Genomic DNA, 15,911 nt, shown 5'->3' with positions numbered 1-15,911 from the left:
CCCAGGTGGCTCAGGGGTTTAGCGCCACCTTGAGCCCAGGGCGTGATCCTGGACACCTGGGATGGAGTCCCACTTCCGGTTCCCAGCATGGAGCCTCCTTCTCCCTCTGCCTGTGTCTCTGCCTCTCTCTTTCTCTCTCTCTCTCTTTCTCTCTCCCTCTGTGTGTGTGTCTCTCATGAATAAATAAAATCTTAAAAAAAAAGAAATGTACTAGCGATATAATGTATAACATGATGACTATACTTAACACTCTGTATGATAAACTTGAATGCTGTTAATAGTAAATGCTATGAGTTCTCATCACAAGAAAAAAAATTTGGATCTATATGAGAAGATAGATGTGAATTAAATGTAACACAGTAATCATTTCATAATATATATAAGTCAAATCACTATGCTTTATAACATAAACTTATACTGTGATGTATGTCAATTACATTGCAATAAAACAAATGAATAAATAAATAATCAAACAGAAACATAACTTTACCATGAGAGAAAGGAGAGAAGATTTTCCCATCTTTACAGGCAGAACAATGGAAGTTCACGATAGTCTCATGATTTTCCTAAATTGCCAAGCCAAAGCACATCAGAGTAGCACCTGGCATGCAAGCCTGCTGGCTGCTCAGCCCAGCTGGACCAAGCCTTCTGGGCTTTGAGTCCAGTCCCATGGATGGGTATGACCGCAGGCTGGACAAGCAGGCAGAAATGTGTGAGTGTGAACCTGAGAGTACTCACTACCACACAGGACTCAGCGCAATTCCAGAGAAGCAACAGGCCTGTCCTGTACTTGCCCATTTGCCTCTCTTCTTTCTCACTTTGTCTTCCTTGTGCCACCAGGATTTTCAGCTTCTGGGAGACTTCTGACACTAAGAAAAGGCATCTTATAAAATTGTGCACACTGACAATACCAAACGCCTATTTGTTGAGCCCTAATGATGTGCCAAAATGTACAACATGGGGCTCTGGAGTCAGACAGTCTGGGTTTAAATCTCACCTATGCTATGTATCTGGGAACCTCTGTTTCCTCACTTGTAAAGTGGGAACGCTGACAGGCCTTGCCTCATAGGGTAGTGGTGAGGATTAGATAAAGCAATGCATGTAAAGACATATAGAGTGTGCCTAGCACATGCACACACCTCTCATTTCATCCTCACAGCAAGCCTAGAAGGTAGATTATAATTATCCCGTTTTATGGATGAGGAAACTGAAGCAGCTATTTAATAGGCTTCACTCTACTGAACACTGGCTCTCCTACATATGCTGTTTTTCAAAGGGCACTAGCATCTTTTTTTTTTACTTTTAATTTTTTTATAATAAATTTATTTTTATTGGTGTTCAATTTACCAACATACAGAATAACACCCAGTGCTCATCCTGTCAAGTGCCCCCCTCAGTGCCCGTCACCCATTCACTCCCACCACCCACCCTCTTCCCCTTCCACCACCCCTAGTTCGTTTCCCAGAGTTAGGAGTCTTTATGTTCTGTCTCCCTTTCTGTTATTTCCCACACATTTCTTCTCCTTCCCTTATATTCCCTTTCACTATTATTTATATTCCCCAAATGAATGAGACCATATAATGTTTGTCCTTCTCCGATTGACTTACTCAGCATAATACCCTCCAGTTCCCTCCACGTTGAAGCAAATGGTGGGTATTTGTCATTTCTAATGGCTGAGTAATATTCCATTGTATACATAGACCACATCTTCTTTATCCATTCATCTTTCAATGGACACCGAGGCTCCTCCCACAGTTTGGCTATTGTGGATATTGCTGCTAGAAACATCGGGGTGCAGGTATCCCGGCGTTTCATTGCATCTGTATCTTTGGGGTAAATCCCCAACAGGCACTAGCATCTTAAAGAGGATGTCTGAGCATGTTTCTGGAGTAGAGCATGCAGAAACCAAACCAGTTAAATTCTCAAGGAGAATTCATGGATACAGCAGACATTTTTAGGAGCAGGGAGGGAATAAGTGTCCTTTCCAGTTTATCCAAGGCTCAGAGCTGTCTACTGACACCCCCATGTGCTCCCCAGGACACACAAGCATTTGGCAACACCTGCTTTCCCCAGGGCTTCGTCCGCCTCCATCCACAGTTCTTTCCAATCAGATTAACTAAAAGGCTTGCTCCATTGCTGAGAAGGGAAGGTGCCATGCAAACATCTCTCTACCAAAGGCAATTTCCTGAGATTGTTAGCATGTGCTCCTCAGCACCAACTCCCTGTTAGCCTGAAAAATGGGGCCTCCAATGATCCCCAACGGAACTCTATCCCCATAGCCCTCAGTTCTTCACTACCTTACTGAATGTTCTCTTTCCTAGAGGAAGATTGGTCACTCCCTTTGGAAACACTGAGCAGCCTTCCATTCTCCTGCCTGCTTGGCTGAGTTAGTTAAGGAAGCGCTTTTCTGAGGAAAGTGATGAGAAAGCCTATAGAGCGTGCACCAGGAGCCTTATAAAGTCAATGAACTCAATTTTGTTCACTTTAAAGTGAAATAAACTTACCTTAACACACTGAAGCAGCCAATTCTGTCCTTCTTAGTGGAAAAGGGAACATGAGTGAAATTGCAACCAGGAGACAAGGATGGTGAATTTGTGGCAGGGAATTTCTTCTTTATTTGCGCTTAAGAAAGCAGAGCTTTGGGGCCACAGCTGGGGTGGCAGGCAAAGTGTCAGGTGAGCATCCTCAGCCCTCTGAGCTCCTCCCAGCCTTGGTCAGAGCTTCCTCAGCTGAATCACCCACTCCTTCCTCAGGGTCCTCCTTTGACCCATCCATCCATAATTCTGCCTCCCAACCTGTCTCCACACTCCTCCCCTCCAAGCATTCTAGCACCCTCTCTGAATCCTAAGTCATTATCATACTCTTGCCACTTCAAGTCTCTTCTCTGACCTCTCAAATATCACCACTCCCTGAATTCTTATTTCACGTGCTTTTCTCTAAAAACCCTCTGCCCTCCTCCAAACTAGAAAGGATCCTTTTCTCATCCTCTGGACTCAGGAAAGCAATTTATCTTTACTGTTCTTGCTGCGCGTGTTACTATCTGTCTTACAGGTAAGGGGACCGCCCCAAGGGCATGAAGTGATTTGAGGCCAGGTGTCTTGACTTTCTGTCTGTGATCTTTATAATGCATCAAATTTTCAAAGTCTGGAAATTATTAATCCAGATTAGAAGCAAAAGGAACAGAATAAAAGTTTTTGTTTTTTATACTAGTTGCCCTAGAGGTGGCCAAGAGGCAGTGACCTAAGTCCCAGAAGCTTGTTTCAGCAGTGACACCTACCAGGGGAGCTTCAGAATGGTTTATTTGTCCACCATGTCTACCTCTGACAAGAAACGCACCCTTTCTGGGGCCCCTAGGAACATCTATGAAGATGTTCACAAATCATTGGAAATATAAGATGGAGAAATACTTATTCTCTAAAAATCCCCTAGGAATAGTAGAAAGGATTGGAAAGAATATTTTGATAAAGTGCTTGGGGTTGAGTTACATGCCCAAGGATCATGCTTGGCCAATAAGAGATATTTTCTAAACAGCCTCAAGGGACACAGCTGTTTGCCTTCTCATCATCCATTTTCCTTTTCTTCCTCCCCAAAGAACACTTGATTTTTTCAAGTATGAACTTTCCCTTCATTTGACCTTGGAGAGGGATACCCCTTCCCTGCCTCCAGAAGGGCATCCTCATTATCCTAAACCGGAGGTCAGCAAATTAAGGCTCATGGACCAAATATAATTGGCCATTGCAGCTCAGAAGCAAAGAATGGTTTTTACATTTACTTATATTTGGGGGGAAAAATCAAAGAGTAGCATTTCTTGACTTGTGAAAATTCTATGAAATTCAAATTTCAGTGTTGTTAAAAAAAATAAAAGGCCCCAAATGGAGTCACTTATGCTAAGCTTCATGTTAGCAAACCAAGATGTAATACCTAATCTAATTGCAGTTTCAACCCTTTCTAGGAATGTAATCCCATCTTGGTCAGTGTGGAATTTCCTGGTCAGCACTAGTGAGGTAATCCTCCTGACAGACTTATTTTTCCCTTAAAGAAGGTGACCTTGCCTGAAACAATCCACTCCTTTCCTCCAGAAGGACATCCCTAAAATCCTTCCATTTTGTGTAGCTCCTCAGCACTCCTTTCTGCTTGCTAGATGGGATAGGGCCCGATCCATGAATTTTGAACAAAGTCAATTAGGTCTTCAAATTTACTCAGTTGAATTGTTTTATAACAGTGTCCATAAAGGTTTTTTAAATAGCTTTGTTGATCTGTAATTCACGTAACACACAATTCATCCATTTTAGTGTATAATCCAATGGCTTTTATTATATTCACAGGGTTGTGCAATCATTACCACAATCAATTTTCCCCATGCAGTGCTCTGCCTCTGTAAGCAGCTCTTCAATGTTTGGAAGGTATCGTTTTCAGGGAATAGCAACTCATTGGCCCACCTACTTGTCTACCTGTCCTTGGACTTTCTTTTCTTTTTTTGTTAAGATATATTAATTTGAGAGAGAGAAAGAGTACAAGCAGGAGAGCAGCAGGAAGGAGGGGGCAGGGAAGGGGAAGAGGGAGAAGAGAATCTTAAGCAGACTCCACACTGAACACAGACCCCGAAGTGGGGACCCTGAGATCCTGACCTGATCCAAAACCAAGAGTTGGATGCTTACTTGACTGCACCACCCTGGTGTCTCTGTACTGGCATTTCATCTAGCCTGCCCAAATGTGAGATTGCCCTTGAGTTCATTTATAAACAAATAAAATAGATAAAAGTGGAATTGCTCTGCTTGGAGTAGAAGTGTTATGTTGTGGGGTGGTAGGTAGAGTCTGACCTATCTGCTTGAGGATATTCCATAGAGCATGACTATGACTATAATAAAGCAGATAATAGGAGATGTGAAGATATGTTCATCTTCCCTCTCTCCCTTCCTTTCTGTAGTGGGCATACATTGAAGTAGTATTTTAGGAGATTTTGTTATTTTTAACCAAGTGAGGTTGGAATTTCAGGCATTTCTTTCTTCCTTAGGCTTTTCTGAATTATTGCCCTATTTATGTTCTTTTTTTATGTTCTTTTGTGTAGTTGACACAAAATGTTACATTAGTTTCAGGTGTACAACATGGTGATTCCACAACTCTATAATACATTGTTATGCTCACAAGTGTAGCTCCCATCTGTCAACATACAATGCTATTACTATACCCTTGACTATATGCCCTATGCTATACCTTTCATCCCTGTGATTTACTCATTCCATAACTGGAAGCCTGTATCCCTCATTCCTTTTCACTCATTTTGCCCATTCCCCTGACCTCCTCCCCTCTGGCAACCACCAGTTTGTTCTCTGTATTTATGGGTCTGTTTCTGCCTTTTTGTTGATTTGTTTTGTGTTTTAGATTCCACATATAAGTAAAATTATATGGTATTTTTCTTTTTCTTTCTGACATACTTCAATTTGCATAATACCCTCTAGGTCCATCCATGTTGTTGCAAATGGCAAGATCTCGTTCTTTTTTAAGGCTGGGTAATACTCCATTATATACATACACCACTTCTTTTTTTATCCATTCATCTATGGGTACACTTGAATTATTTCCATATCTTGGCTATTGTAAATAATACTGCAATATACATATCTTTCCTAATTAGTGTTTTCATTTTTTTTGGGTAAGTAGACAGTAATGAAATTATTTTAACAGAGCACAAGGGTTCCTTTCTCTTCACACCCTCGCTAACACCTGCTTTTTCTTATTTTTGGACACTGGCCATTCTGACAGGTGTAAGGTGATATCTCATTTTGGCTTTGATTTGCATTTACTCAATTATTAATGATGTTGAGCATCTAAATTATTGCCCATTTGTAATGAAAATGCAGTTTTTAAAATAGAAATGTAGGTGATTTTTTCTTAAAAATTTGTTCATTAATATTTTCCCCAAGTTGTTCTGAAGCCTGAGTTGCTCACTGATGTGATTATTCACCATCAAAATGGGAAATCATCTCATAGTCCATAAAATGGATAAAACCAAGATATTTCTAAAGAAAAATATTTTCAGTAATTGATAGAGTAACAAGAACAAAGTAGTAGGATTTAAGACCCTAGAGTTGAAGCCTTGACCTTGCCAATAGCTTGACTGGGATTAGCCAGTAAATTCCCTTTTATTTAACTTTTTACTCCCGCTTGGAGCCTTGAACCCTGGGCTCATTTTTTTAAAGCATTTCTTGAGGACACCCAACACTTCCAGAATTGAATTAGATATACTCCCAAAGTGCTCTAGTATATTCTTCCCTTATAACTCCTATCTGGTTGACTTTTTAAAGTTATTTTACTGAATTCCTCAGCTATATGACAGATTCTTTGTAGGAAAGGACTGTCTCTCTGCTTTAGATTCTCTGAACTTGCACTTTCCTACCTACTTGATAATTTTTTTTAAGATTTATGTATTTATTTTTAAAAGAGAGAGAGAGCATGTGAGCAATAGGGAGGGACAGAGGGAGAGAGAGAGAATCTCAAGCAGACTTTCCCCTGAGTGAGGAGCCAAAAATGGAACTCAATCCACAACCCCGAGATCATAACCTGAGCTGAAATCAAGAGTGGACACTTAACCAACTGAGCCACCCAGTCACCCCAATAAATTTTTTTAATGAATTAATGACTGGCTTTCATTCTTTCAATCTAAAGAATAAGGCAACTGAAACAAACTAGAGTATCTTCCAACTCCACGATTGAATTATTTTTCTGTAATTGCTCAATGAGCTATGGTAGAAGTGTTTATGAAAACCAGTGTATCATTTAGGAATCCTGACTAATAGTGATAGATAATCCAAATAACAGGGTCTTAAATAAGGCATGAGTTCACGTTTCTGTCATGTAAAAGTGAGAGATGGGCAGCAAGTTATCAAGGACTCAAGATCCCATTTTTCCCTGTTCTACAACCCTTCTTGAATGGCTACTTTCCTCTAGGCTGTTTTATGGTCCTTAATGGCTGCTGAAGCTCCTGTCACTGAGTAAATATTCTAAGCAGCTGGAAGGAAGGAAGAATGAAATGAACAAAAAACAAAAGGATATCGCTCTTGGGAAAATCAGCTTCTTTTCATGTCCCAACCATTGACTTGCACATGTAACTTACACCTATGAGGGAGGCTGAGAAATACAGACCTACTACTGGGCAAATTGCCAAACTCCCAAATACAAGGGTATCCTGCTGAGGAGGAAGAGAGTGGGTTTGGGTGGTCAGAGGGAAATTTCTACCAGGATTAGCTCTTAGAAGCAGCCCCTCTTTGAAATTTGATTATTTATGTTGTGGGCTGTGTGTCAGCATATAAGTAACTGCTTCAGACATCAGTATGTGTGTGTGTGTGTGTGTGTGCGTGTGTGTGTGTATGCACACAGACACAAATGACAGCCAATGCAGTAAGTCTAATCTTATATGGGCTAAGTATCTAATCACTGTGTTAAAAGCAAATCTTGAACTATTAAAATTATCCCTAAAAATCTTTTAATTTAGTCATCAAAATTGAGCATTTTCTCACCTGCTTTTTCCTGTGCTGAACAAAAATATATGTGTTTTCACCCACGAGAATTCCAGTGTGTCAAGATGTTCCCAACATGAAAGTAGAGGAAAGCCCAAGACCCACTCTGGCAGTGCCACATGGACTTCTTTCAGCTCCGCTCTGAACCTGGGACACACAGAGGGTGAAACAAAGCATGACATTTAAAGGGAAGCATTTGAATCCCTAGTTGCTCTCAATCTTTGTAGTTTACCACAGAAAGTTTGATTTAGCAAGTTAAAATTCTATATATGATTCCATCACACTTTTTCTTACTGTCTACTTTCAAAGTCTAATAAGATACTCCAATGTGTACAGAATGTTGCCCAGCACAGGATAGGTATGTAAGTGATACTGAACAAATGTCTAGACACACTAGATATTCCTCTGTTTCTGTAAGTCTGTTCTATCCCCTGGCTGTCAGTCTCCACCAAATTGTTGGCTGTAATCTGTCCTTCTAATAGGGATCTCATGACTTCCTAATAGTGAGACTTTGGACATTATCAGGCAGTGGAAGAGAGATTATTTTTAAGGACAGGCATACTCATTGCCCTACACAAAATCAATCTGCTTGATTCTATAGAGCTCTTGGACTTTAAGAGAGGTTGATATTCTGGGTAGTTTTTCATTTCAGTTGCTTTTATATTTTTAAGAGAATATTGAAGTGTTTCCACGGTGACATTTCATAATCACAGCGTCTGGAGCAGAAAACGCCATAATAGCGAAGCTGGAGGAACAACGGGTTTCTACATAAATCACCAAGGAGTTTGGATGGTGCTGCCCAGCTTGCATGCACCACCCACTCTGAGGCCCATGGACAGTAACCAGGACCCAAAAGACAGGCGCCAAAAACCCCAGGGAGCTTTTGTTCTGGAAAGTTCAGGCAATAATAGCAAATTATTTATGTCTTTGAATAATCTTAAAACCATACCTCTTTCTTCCCTTTATTTTTTTTTTTAAATCTGGAAGAACTATTATTTATGGACTTTTACCATCTTCTTTTCTGACCCTAGAACAGAAGGGAAAAAGTAGTAATGATGAAAAGGAAGCCTGAATTTAACCATGATACATTTTTATCCCCAAACACACACAAAAATATAGTTTATCAGTTTGAGTAAGGACATGTGGAAGGATCAAGGGCAATGCCTAAAATCCCTTCTGAGTTCTCAGATTCTGGTCCTAGCTGTGCCAAAAATTGGCAATAATCTTGGGTAAGAGAAGAGCTACTCTCTCTGCCTATATACCCATGCATGAAACAAGTAGCTTGGAATAAGCTCTGTTACAGAAATTGTGTTCCAGGAAAGAATATTATGTTCCATTTCATTACTAAATAATTTCAGGAAAATCTGTGTATTCTTTCTCCCCTGTTGTAGGGTCACATTTTCAGTACTACACTATAGGCTATGAGAAGACTCATGATGGTTTTAAGGAAAGGAAGTGTTTCTTGAACTTATTTGACCAAATATATGTTTTTCCTCTGGTTTACACCTTAGCTTCTTATAGAACCAAGTTTCTTGTGGAACACAGCTTCACAAACCCTTAAGTTGATTAAAATGATAATTAAAGACCTTGGTGGGTTTAAAATATTGGCATTTTATGACTTGGTAACACTCCATTAAGTAGCACATTAGGGCAGTTACCCTACTGTGATAACCAATGTTCATTATGATGACCTGAATATTTTTAAGATCCTGAAGGGCAGTCCAAGCCAACAAAGAAAGATTAAATTTATATTCCTTATGGTTTAGGACTGTGTGCCTTTTAGTATCTGGATCCTTTAAACATTAGGAGTGTGTGTGTGTGTGTGTGTATATACTCTTTGTGTACTCTATTAAAAGCTGAAAATTTTAAACTATGTATTTATGATTGCACATACAATCTATAGTTGAGTTCTAAATAGAACTCTGCTAAAGGGGAAAAAGTGGGCTGGCACCCCAACTCTTCCCAGTGAGTTTCACATAGGGTTCTGCTTAGAGGCATTGAGTTATATGAAAAGTTCATGGCTTGGCAATCCACAGAGATGTAATTTCCAGGTTCAGATTTAGGACCTTGTAATTTATCTGACTGAATCTCAGTTTTTCCATCTGTAAGATGGGAGTAAAGGAGCTATCTCAGTGTTAAAAAACAAATGGAAAGCATCTGACACAGAGGAATTCAATAAAATCCTTTGGTAGGTTTCTGCCTTTCAATACTTCTTCACGACAGGATCTATAAGTTCTAAACTTGGATTCTGTACAGCATCTAGCACATAGTGGTCTGTACTGGTGGGTGTTAGCTGCTTTATGGATTAATTCATTAATTATAAAACTTAATTTTGAAGTAAAGTAGGCATTTACTCTTGCAATGCCCCTTCCTGCTGAAGTTCATTGGCAGAAAAACTGGAAGGTTCTCTTCCTCTGTCGCATCCTAGTCTTTTCTTACAAACTTCAGATTGGCACTTCATCAAGAGGCCTCCTCTAATCACCATGACTAGTTCATATTCCTTTGACAGCACTGGGTACTTCTCTTCTGGAGCTCACACCACAGTCTCTCTTTGTTGCTCTCTCTCTCTCTCTCTCTCTCTCTCATTTTATAGGTCATTGTTTTGTTTTGCTTATTTGAGTGTAGTTGACACATGATGTTACATTTGGTTTCAAGTGTACAACATAGTGATTGGACAAGCCTGTATTACTATGCTATGCTCACCACAAATGTAGCTACCATATGTCACCATACAACCCTATTACAATATCCTTGACTATATTCCCTAGGCTGTACCTTTCATCCTTGTGACTTACTCTTTTCATAACTGGAAGGTTGTATCTCCCACTCCCCTCATTTTGTTTATCTTTTATTAATATCTATTCTCTGCAATTAATCTACATGCTGCCTGAGGGCAGAGGTTATGGCTGCTTTTGTCTGTCAGTTTGATCTCCAATTCTTTTTTTTTTTTTTTAAGATTTTATTTATTTGAGAGAGAGAAAGAGCATGAGCAAGGCAGAGGAGTAGAGGGAGAGGAAGGAGCAGACTCCTTGCTGAGCACATTCCCAGGACCCCAGGATCATGACTTGAACCAAAGGCAGTCACTTAACCGACTAAGCCACCCAGGCAACCCTGATCTCCAGTTCTTAGAGTAGTGTTTGGCACATAGAAAGTGCTGAATAAATGTTTGAATGAATGAACAAATGTCCCCTTTCCACTTCTTACAAAGACCTCACTCCTTGCAGACTTTGCATTGAGGCTGAGCATCATAAATACGCCACAGCGAGTTCTGTATGTTCCCTGCTCCTGCATGGGAACATAAATAAATGATGGCTAAAAGGTAACATCCCAGGGGCTTTTGGTCAGGCTTGCTTACAACTGGCTCTCACTGGGAGGAAAAGAAATGGAGGGAAGGTGAGCCTGGGTCAGAAACAGTTTCCATGCTGTGGTCCTTTGCTCACTGCTGGCACAGTGTAGCTGTTTGCATGGCTTGGCTCAGTTTCCAGGTTCTTTACCTCACTGTTGAGCCACTGAACTTCACAGACTTCATTTCAGGTGGTTTCATATATGCACAAGCTCTGGCTCCCCTTGGTTATCTACCATGAAACGCTTATGACTTGATTGCCTGGCTTCTGACCCCATCACTCCCCTGACACCCCAGTCTCCGTTGTGCTGTATTTTCCAGTCCTGGCTCTGTTCCCAGTCCTCTCAACCTGCTGCCACCCACAGTACAGCATGATGAAATGACTCGCTCAATAATATTTGCCTTTGGAAACATAGCCCACAGGCAAGATATGCCTGGATTTAAATATCCCAACTGTGTTTCTCTGCTGCAGGAATTGAGGAATTGTGGTCTCGAGGGTTTTTCCAAACCCAAGCTACAGTGCACTCAGTAGGCTCTGTGCTTTTGTCAGAGACTGTGCATGTCTTTGATCTTATTTGTCAGCTGTTCCCCACTTAACTATGGCTCACTGCCCTGTGTCATGTCCCCTTTCCCTCTACACCCAAGCATGGAGATCTTGGGAAGGGTGTTTGCTAAATAAAGACCAGTGGTGGCATTTACTTAGAACAGATGGTGACAGAACCCCAAGCTTTCTCTCCCTGAGCATTACTCCAGGAGAATTTTCTAGGTTTGATACAGCTGAGAAAGGATGAATTCAGCCACATTCGCTCTCTAGGCCTGTCTACAAAGAGCGTGTTAAAAACTCATTATTCATTTTTAAAAATAGAGACCTATGCAATGAATTCCACTGCTTTGCTCGTAGTGTGTGCAACAGCATCGTATTGGAGAGAAACCAGACTAGGTGTCTGGAGATTTGCATTCTACTTCCAGCTTGAAAAAGTTACTTAATTTCTCTGGTCTCATTTTCCTCATCAGTTCAGCTGCCTCTAGGTTTACTATTCCCTATTACTATGTGCCTAAGACTATGCCTGGCTAAAAATAACATGGATAACAGCAATTTATCGAGGGCTTAGGTGTGCCGGATACTCTCTCTCTTCTAAGCATTTTGAGGTAGTCAACAGTTTTCTGCATGAATAAATAATTCTGGAATGGAAAATGAATCCAAGCCCTTTGATAAACTTTTTAAAAAAAATATAGACATTTTCCCTCTTATTGCTCTTTGTTATCCTGTCTTCCACCTGCCTCCAATACACCTCCTGCCACTTAATAATATGGTTACCTGCTTGAGTCCTAGGTATCACTAGATGGTAGGATCTGTGTACTTATTAATTTTTGTTTTCCCGGCACCTGGCATAAATTTTAGCAGATAGATGTTTAATCAGTGCAAGACTTGCCCAAGACTTGCCCATCAGTGACTTGTCCAAGTCCACTAACACAAAGCTCCATGAGGACACTGGGACAGTGACTTTGTTTCTTCTGTTATTCTGTGTTCCTGTGTGCTTAGAATTGTGCCCGGCAAAGGTAGATGCTCAGCAGCTATATGAATGATTGAATGAATGAATGAATGAATGAACAGTACAGAATCTGTTGACAAAACCAAGTTTGTTTTGTTTGAGGGTACAAGACTACTTGAGGACGTGGAGCAAGAGCAAACCTCGAGGCAAGGTAGGTTGTGAATTTCAACACCCAGTAGGTGCCAGGAGCTGGGAGGGCTTTCTCACACTGTGCAATGCAGCAGTTTGCGTTTAGCTGGATGGCTTGTTCATTCCCTGTAAGTACAGCAACGATAAAGGAGAATTGGATCTCAAGCTGCTGCGAGGAATAAAAATTGATTTCTTCTCCTTGAATAAGCAAGTCTCACTCAAAACTTTGATTCTTTGACTATTAGGAAGCCCGTGATCAGTCAGTCTGGCGAGGCCCACGTGCCTGCTTATCTGGGGGGTTTGCAAGGGAATCTGGGAAAGGCTGCTGCCACCACGCAGACGGTGTCTCTCTGCCAGCCAGTTTGAATTGTGGCAATTGTTACTGCTCCAGGCTCCTCCTGTCCCGGCCCCCTCTTTTAATCTACATCCTTTTATCTTTCTCATTTCACGTTTGTTTTCTGCTCTGCTTGGTTCTGTTGCCACAAATTAAAAACAAGCACCAAATCGTATTTTAGATCTGCACAGCCCAATCTCCAACCTGTCATTGACTTTCCCGATAGAATTCCTGGGGAGAAAATTCCCCCAAGAGAACCTTTTGAGTTCAGACAACCGATGGGACCATAGATATGAGGAGCTGTTGATTGGAGCCCAAGCTGCTGGAGCCTTTGGTTACATAACAAAAAGAAAGAAGTAACAAAACCAGCAATTCCTAAAGCTGTGTTGCATATTTGGAGACTAGATCATTGTATCTTAGGCTATTTTGCCAACTTCTGAAAATTTGTTTTTGATTGGGATATCATCTTGAAATGAAGAAGTATAACAATATGTGTGCATTGTAATAATAATTTTTAAAAAAGCCTTATATAGGGGAGTTAGTGGAAAGGCTTTGTGCTCAGCCACTACTTCCCTAGTGACCTTGAGAAATTCACCTCACTTGGCTCTTTAAAATAGACACTATCATATTGAGCATATTGAGACTTAACAATGTGATGTCCAATTAACTATGGCAGGAGAGGGAAATGGGCTAGCGCTGAGAAACTTCTGATCAATGTCTCTACCTCCTTCAGGTGTCAGTGCAAATGCGTCTTACATAGAAGATGAGAAGAATGATCATAATCACAGCTACTGCTAACACTTGAGAATGATCTCTGTGTCATGCACTGTGCTTAGTGCTTTATAATCATGCTATCATTTCATCCTTACAACACCAGCATGAGGTGAGAATGGATATACCCCAAATATCAGTAAAGGGATGTGGTTAAAGAGGGACTCAAAAATCTACTCCCCAGACTAGGCCAGTTTCTGCTGTTTTACCCTGTACTTTTCCTTTGTATCAGTATCACAACTCATGACTATATATCGGTGTAACTTTTTCCAGCGCCTGCCTTCTCATTAGATTATAAGATCCATTAGGGCATGAGCTATAACTGTTTGCTCACTGTTTCTTGTATGCTATAATATCTAGCAGATGGTTGGGACTCCATATACTCACTGAATGAGTAATCTAGGGCAGCTGTGGTGGCGCAGTGGTTTAGCACTGCCTGCAGCCCGGGGTGTGATCCTGGAGACCCGGGATCAGTCCCACGTTGGGGTCCCTGCATGGAGCCTGCTTCTCCCTCTGTCTGTGTCTCTGCCTCTCTCTCTCTCTCTCTCTCTCTCTCTGTGTGTGTGTGTGTGTGTGTGTGTGTCTATGAATAAATAAATAAAATCTTTAAAAAAATGAATGAGTAATCTACATTTACTCACTGGCATAGCATCTGAGAAGACAGGTCTAGATCTATTTGTAGGAGTTGAGTATCTGAGGTCATGGGACAGATACCAGATCCTAGCTCAGACCATGGGTCAACTTTGGGAGCTTCCTGATGGGCTAGAAGGCAGTCAGTGGTAATGAGATCTCCAGAAACAGGTGACCCTCTAAAGTATAGACATATGTCATCCAAGAAATAACAGGTAAGTGATAGGGTCCCAGGTCCAAGACCACAATCCAAAGAAATAAGATTTCAATTCCTTGAAGGCAGGATAGTTTAGTATATGAATGTACTGTAGAAAAATTGCATGGTAGAAAAAAACCACAGGCTTTGGAAGCAGAAAAGATCTAGCTTTGAACCTTAGCTTGACAATTCAGAGCTGTGTGGTGTTGTATCTCTCAGTTGGAACTCTTTTTTAACATCTTAAAATTATCTAAAACATGGGAATAAATTGCCTTTTGGAAAGCTGTTGTGACACTTGATAACTACCATCTATTTGGCACCGTTATAAGGCAGATGTGTGTTAACATTTTACACACATTAGCTCACTTACACCTCACAATTGTTCTATAACATGGATACAATTATCCCCATTTTGCAGAGGAGGAAACTGGAAGTCAAACAGCCTTGGCTGTATGGAGATACAGGCAGAAGGAGAAGAAACTAGGTGGGTACAGACTATGTAGATACAGTTTGGGAAAGAGATAGTGTATGTGCTTCCATTCCCTACTTCTATTAATAGACCTCATCATGATTTCCTAGTAATAGGACCTTAAATCCGCCTCCACCCTGTGGGTCAGGCTGTCAGTATCACTTTGGGAGGTGACATGCCGGATGACATGTAGTTACCTTCCTGATTCTAGATGGTCCTTCGGTTTGCTTCTGATATTCTGATGCTATGATACAATTGTTTAGTTCAACTCTTCTATTGTGGCTTAAAGAAATCTCAGAAAAGTAGAGGAAATGATAGGAAGCTTCGGGGGCAGAGCTTAACTGAGTCAGTTGAAAGGTCTGAAGCAGTTGTCAACTTCATAGCATTTTCTCCTTTAGGTATACTCCCTGATTTCCCTCATGCACAAGGGGCCATTCACCTCTCTTTCCCTTCCAAGAAAGCCTATATTCAGTAATGCTTCCTGTCCTTTCAGCCTGAGGTATCAATGACTGAGAATGACAAAGTGTGACTCACCCACTGGGATGGTAATTGTGTCAGAGACCACATGTTTGAAACAGAATGTTGTGAGAATCAAATGGATATTAAAAATATAGTTTTAAAATAGAGGATGGGAGAGATGATGGAATCCTCAAATACCTCTAAAATTACATAATTTTGGTAAACTACTTAATCTCTATGCAAGACTAGCCCTGTCCCAGAACAACGCTGAGTTCAAAACTTAATTCTGGATCCTGAACATCTTGGTTGCAGCCTTATGATTTATATGGCTTAAGGGTTGCAATTGACTTTTTTTTCTCTTGTTCCCAAATGAAAACAACAACAACAGCAACACATTTTTCTGTCCATTTAGGCAAAAAGAGATCTGACCTTCATAACACGTAATTTAGCACCTGGTAATTTGAAAAGCATAATCTAAGAGATGTTTTCATCACACAACTGTATTTTTAT

The sequence above is a fragment of the Vulpes vulpes genome, chromosome 4 (genome assembly GCF_048418805.1).
Source record: "Vulpes vulpes isolate BD-2025 chromosome 4, VulVul3, whole genome shotgun sequence".
In the NCBI taxonomy this organism is placed as follows: Eukaryota; Metazoa; Chordata; class Mammalia; order Carnivora; family Canidae; genus Vulpes; species Vulpes vulpes.
Note: the sequence above shows the minus strand (reverse complement) of the source record.